This window comes from Echinops telfairi, unplaced genomic scaffold (genome assembly GCF_000313985.2).
Source record: "Echinops telfairi isolate 266 unplaced genomic scaffold, ASM31398v2 ScPeMD7_3;HRSCAF=10, whole genome shotgun sequence".
Taxonomy (NCBI): domain Eukaryota; kingdom Metazoa; phylum Chordata; class Mammalia; order Afrosoricida; family Tenrecidae; genus Echinops; species Echinops telfairi.
The window spans coordinates 14,939,975-14,946,291 of NW_022103899.1; the positions used below are offsets into that span (position 1 = coordinate 14,939,975).

A 6,317-nucleotide genomic window follows, 5' to 3' on the forward strand; every position below is an offset into this window, starting at 1 on the left:
CATATGCATGCTAAATTTGGGCACTGAATAGGAAGACCAAAGAAAGATTGGCGCATTTGAATTCTGGTGCTGGAGAAGAATATTGAAAGTATTATGGATTGCCAAAGGAACAGAGCTGCATTGGGAAAAGTACAGCGAGAAGGCTCTTTAGAAGCAAGGGTGGTGCGACTTCAGTTTGCATACTTTAGACATATTATCACAGCAGGCCAGTCAGTCCCTGGAAAAGGACATCTAGTTTGGTAGAGGAATAGAACACACACACACACACACACACACACACACACACACACACACACACACACAAAGGAGGTTCCTCAAGGAGATGGATTGACAGAGTGGCTGCAACAATGGGCTCAATCCTAACGATTGTGAGGCTGCTGCAGGACAGGGTAGTGTTTCAGTTATGCGTCGAGTTGCCATGGATGGGACTGAGCCAACAGCATCTAACAACAACAATATAATTTAGCGAAGTGGCTGTGAATCCTTTGGACACATATGGTCTCGTGCTGGTGGTCTCTCTCGTCTGGATGATTCATTTTGTCTTTGCCCTTTTTGCCCTTTTGTCGGCTGAATAAGTGGATTGCTATAAAAAAATGTATTCCATTATGGCTCTCTTTTTTCCCTTCAACAACATGTCCTCCTGTCAGCTAGTATTTGTATATTTTGAGGTAGAACTGGCCATGACATATAAACCTTCATCAGCTCTGATTTATTGTTTTGATTTTTAGAAAGCTAATAGCAAACTTTCAGTTATTTCAGAAAGTTTGTTATACTCCTACTAAGTGATGAACTTTTGTGTCAGAGTCTAAAATCAGAGGCACTAGTGTGTGGAACTAGAACAGAGTAGAACTGCTCCCTTGGCTTCTGAAGCTGTAAATCTTTACAGAAACACAAAGCCTCATCTTTCTCCCTGGGAGCAGCTTGGGGATTCAAACTGTTGACTTTGTGGTTAGCAATCAACTCAAAACACACAAGGATTCCCCACTAAGTCCCCTTTTCAAATCTCCTGCATTCAAATTCCTGAGTGCCTCAAGAAGTCACTATTCTATGCGTTAGCTCCTTGTTCAACTATGTGAGAATGCTGGCTTCTTTATAGAACATCCAAAAATAAATAAAATAGAAAAGAACAACATCCACCTTCACTCTAAGAATCTGGACAGCTTCCCAGCCTGTCCCAATCTCTGCACTTCAGGAAATCTCACATCTAGTTTTACAGAATGCACGTCTTCCCTCTAAGTCACCAGTCTATCATCAGCGTATTTATTTTATAGTTTATCTAATGTAATTCAATTTGAGGAGCTGATATCAAGGGCTCAAGTAGAAAGTGAATGTTTTGAGAACGATGATGGCAACAAATGTACAAATGTGCTCGACACAATGGATGGATATATGGATTGTGATAAGAATTATACGAGCCCCCAATAAAATGATTTTTAAAAAACAACAAAAAAGAAACACACAAGAAAATTTCAAGGCAATATATAGAAGGCATTTCAAATGACTTCCAAGAGAAAAAAAAGCCAAACATACCCTGGAATTCTATTATCCTTTCTACATAGATGATCTTAAGTAAACGGCTTTCAAACACAGAGACTCATCTCACACTCACTCCTTGCAGTATAGCATAAAAGGTTCCAGTTTATGCTTTTAATGAGGACTTTACTTCTTAAAATCACTCCATCTATCATGAAGGTAAATGCCTACACATGTCAGTGTCACCTCATAATCCCCTGTAGCTGAGAGTATTACCACTCCTGTGCCTTGTAGGAAATATCAATTATGAACCCATTTGGAGCAAACCCAGAGTTTAAATTTCTCACTAGTATCTTTTTTTTCCATATAGGGCTCCAAATGGAAAATAAACTTTCAAGCTCATTACCAAGACTTGTATATGCTTATCTAGTCTTGTTTTTGCAAGTGGAGCCATACTTTAAACGGTTTCTTATGCTAGAGACTCGGTACCAGTTCCTTTGCTCACCTGCACCCAAGAACATGGTTCTTACCCTGATGCAGGTATTAAATTCTCATCTCATAGACTCTGTATCAGCAGTTCTCAACCTTCCTAATGCCGTGACCCTTTAATACAGTTCCTCATTTTGCGGTGACCCCCCAACCATAAAATTGTTTTCATTGCTAATTCATAACTGTAATTTTGCTACTGCTATGAGTAGGGCGGCCCCTGTGAAAGGGTTGTTTGACCCCCAAAGTGATCACGACCCACAGGCTGAGAACAGCTGCTCCATATGAAGCCCCTAAATCCCCATGAGCTTCATTTGCTCAGCTTCCATTTAACATTTTGCCATTTATTTCTCTCAGTTTCTGGTACTTGGAGATTATTGTTCCTTTCTGCTACAACAGTGTGTTTTAAGTTATTTTAGATACTTGCTTTTTCCCTGGCTCCTCCCTTCAATTCCTATGAGGTTGCCACCCACCACAGGGCAGTAGAAGACTGAACTCCTTTGGGTCACATCTCTGACACATGGTAAAGAAGGTAGGCCAGCCTCCATGGCCAGCCTCCTTTATCTCTAAAATCATCCTTGTCTCCAACCTGAATAATTCAGTGACCAAAAGAATGCACTGGAAAGCAGGCAGGTAGTGCATGCAGAGCGTGAGTGCCACAGGCAATCCAAGCACTATGTTCATGTATGAACTCGCAGCTTAGGAGAAATTAGTATCTGTGTTCACTGACTACTTATGACATTGACCTCCCACCATCAAAGCAAATGGTGGTTCTGTATTGCATTCTTTGAATAGAGGTTGAGAATGGGGCTTAGAAGTTTGACAAGCAAGCATATAAGTGAATCTCACTAACATATCATATTGAATTTACAAAGGTTCAGGGGAAATTAAACCAAAACCAAAAAGTCAAACTCACTGCCATCAAGTGAATCTTGACTCAAAGCAGCCCTCTGTAGGTTTCCAAGAGTGTAGTTATTTATGGAAGTGGAAAGCCGTCTTTCTTCAGCGGAGATGCTGATGGTTTCGAACTGCAGACCACACAGATCTCAGCCCAAGTTGTAACCACTACACCACTAGGGCTCCCTTCAGGGGGAACTAATTTTTTTTAATCCAATATATCAAATTTGTCTCACATTTGAAAAGTGTGTCCTTCATTAACCTCCCACACCCCATGCAGACATCTTTGAGTGAAGGCACTGTGTCTAGTACCTCATTAAAATTCAGGTCTTAATGAGAGACAGGGAACACTAAGAACTTGTTACCCATCATATTGCAAAAAGAAAAAGTTGTGGCTTAAAAAGTAACAATTAGAAAAGCACAGATGGGAAAGCATGTTGAGAAGCATCAAGGACTGGCCAGAAAGAGGTGATCAAAAGGAAAGCATCTAAATTAGAAAGAGAAAGAAAGACAGCCTCGCAGCATAGATAGCACTGTGCCCCTGTGTGTGTGCCGGGGCATGTGCTCATACTGGGCCATGACTGAAGAATCACAGATGGAATTTACTAATTTGTGACTAAAGACCTGACTCTGCGCTAAGAGCTTTTTATAAATTATCTCCTTTAGTTTCACAATAACTTTTGAGATAAACACTATAATTGCTTCCATTTTAGGCTTAGACAGATTATATAAATAGGTCAAGGCCATGCAACAAGGTGTGTGTGACATGTAGTGGATCTAGAATTCAAAGGTAGATGTGTGACTCCAAAGGTCACACTCAAGGGAATATCACCACACAATTCACTGTTTTCTCAAAGGAAGTCATGAGTTTAGCATTCAATATCTGCTACATCAAAAAGGAGCCCATGTAGACAAAGAATGTTTAGAAACTGATTGTGGTACCAATTGCACATTCTACTTGGCATGATTGAAATTTGGAATGATATTATATATGTATTAAATCCCAACTAATAATTTTTTTTCACCCGGCATTATCATTGAGAGTAGACTAAATAACCATTTAGCCATGTATAGTGAGCCCTTAAATTCTTTAACCATCATTTAAAGCATTGAGATTTGGGGTAAAGTAGGTAAATATTCTAAGTGTTCCAAGAGAGAATTGTTTGACTTCTTTTATAAAGAGGCTATAGTCTCATAGTTTGTGCTTCATTTTCACAGATTTGAGGTAATGTGATAGATTAAGGTCTAAACCAATTCAACATACCAACCGTCGGCTGGTGTGGAGTTGAACTGTCCTCCCATGTATGTGCACCGAGGGTGGTAGGACGTGGCCCCCACACCATTTCCTTAAGAGGTAATTGTTTGGAATGGGAGTTTTTCATGTTCCCCTTTTATATTCATAGATTGGAATGAGATTTTCATTTCATCTCATTTTTTTATAAGATCATAATATCAAGAAGAGAAACCTTCAATTATGATTTAATAGTGCTATATAAAGTCCAATTTTTAGACATGCTATCAGAAGAGATCAGTCCCTGGAAAAAGACATCATGTTTGGTAAAATGGAAGGACATTGAAAAAGAGAAGACCTGAGAAGAATCTCTGAGAGGCAGGCTATCCGGATTCCATGGGGCTAAACCTGCAGCTCCAAAAAGAAGGGCCCAGGAAGGCATTGACAGGCCAACAAATCTTTCCTCGTGAGTGGCAGCAAAGATACCAGCAAGCATATGCATGCTCAGTCAACAGGTGAGGGAGATGAGAACGGAGACCCAAGAAGGAGGGTGGATGCCAAGAGAATAGAGCACTGTCTAAGGATTGATGACTTTGAGATTGGGCATTGGCAGGGCAAGGGGAAACTTGGCAATGTGTACCTGGCTCGTCTCAAGAAGAACCACTTCTTCATGGACCTGACAGCTCTCTAAATCATAGATAGAGAAGAAACAATTGGAGCCTCAGCTGCTCCAGGAAATTGAACTCCAGGCCCATCTACAATATCCCAATATCCTGTGCCACTACAACTATTTCCATGATCATCAGCAGGTGTACCTTATCCTAGAATACGCTCCAAGGGGTGAGCCCTACAAGGCGCTGCAAATGAGTCACAGACCGGATGAGCAGCACACAGGCATGATAACGGAGGAGCTGGGAGAGGCCCTGATCTACTGCCAGCAGAAGAAGGTGATTCACAGGGACAGTGAGCCGGGGAACCTGCTGTTGGGACTCAGGGGGGAGGTGAAGGTTGCAGACTTTGCCTGGTCTATGCACACTCTCTCTCTAAGGAGAAAGACAGTGTGTGGGACTTGGGACTACTTGCCCCCAGAGAAGATCTGAGGGAAGAACGTATGATGAGTAAATGGATCTATGGTGTATCCAGTGCTCTGCTATGAGCTGCTAGTGGGAAGTCCACCTTTTGAGAGCCACTCACCCACTGAGAGCAGAAGGTGGACATGAGTCCCCTCCTCCACCCAGTGCCTTCAGGGGCCCAAGACATGAGCTCCAAGCAGCTCAGATATCATCCATTGAAGCAGATGACTCGAGTAGTCCTGGAGCACTCTTGTGTCCAAACCCACCCACCGAGGGTGTTGCTTCCCACTACTCATATGGTTTCCCCAGCATGTTTGGTCCTGTGCCTTGGTGCTTGCTTGAAGAGCTACCTGGCTCTGCTACCTCATCTGTCTTTTGTGTTTTATGATGTCAGATCCTAATGAATAAAAGTGGAATCGCTTTGTACCAGAATGAAGAAGAAGGCCTCAGGGAGATGGAGGGGCACAGTGGCCTAATGATGAGCTCAAACATGACAGTTAGGAGGTTGGCTCAGGACCGGGCAGGGTTTCATTCTGATGTTGACAGGGTCACTATGGATCACAACTGAACAGCAGCCGCATGTAAAGTAACCCTGTAAGACCGAATACAGGCAAAGTATCTTGTAAACTTTTATCTTTCAGCATAAAGTGAGGACTCCTTACATATTAATACAAAATGCCCTTGCTTGAAAACATGTGTCTCTGACTCTCTGGACTCTTACAATTTCTCTGTGAGACTGCATACTTTACCATCTTCCTGCACTCAATTTGCATCCTTAGGCAAAGTGACATCTCTGAGGGGTTCCGGGGAGCCATCAGCAAGAACAGATTCACAGTGATTCCCCTGAGTGCTGACATAACTGACAACATACCTCTGATTTAATAAAGGAAAATAAAGTTGCTTTGCATAGGGCATGAGATTGTTTGTTTGTTTGTTTGTTTGTGGTAAACTGAGGGACGAGATGAGATTGAAATGTAGCTAAATGTAGCTATGCTCGTTATTACAGGTCTGGAAAGCCAACCCTGGTGGGGGAAGACCCTCATGATTATGAGATATAAACAAATCTTAATAGACATTTTCTTTTTTTTTTAATCATTTTATTAAGGGCTCATACAACTCTTATCACAATCCACACATACATTAATTGTGTAAAGTGC

General features: G+C 41.7%; 1 pseudogene; it reads left to right on the forward strand.

Moving 5' to 3' along the window:
• The first annotated feature begins 4,583 nt into the window (after window positions 1–4,583).
• On the forward strand, window positions 4,584–5,561 carry LOC101654173 (annotated as a pseudogene).
• Window positions 5,562–6,317: the final 756 nt, after the last annotated feature.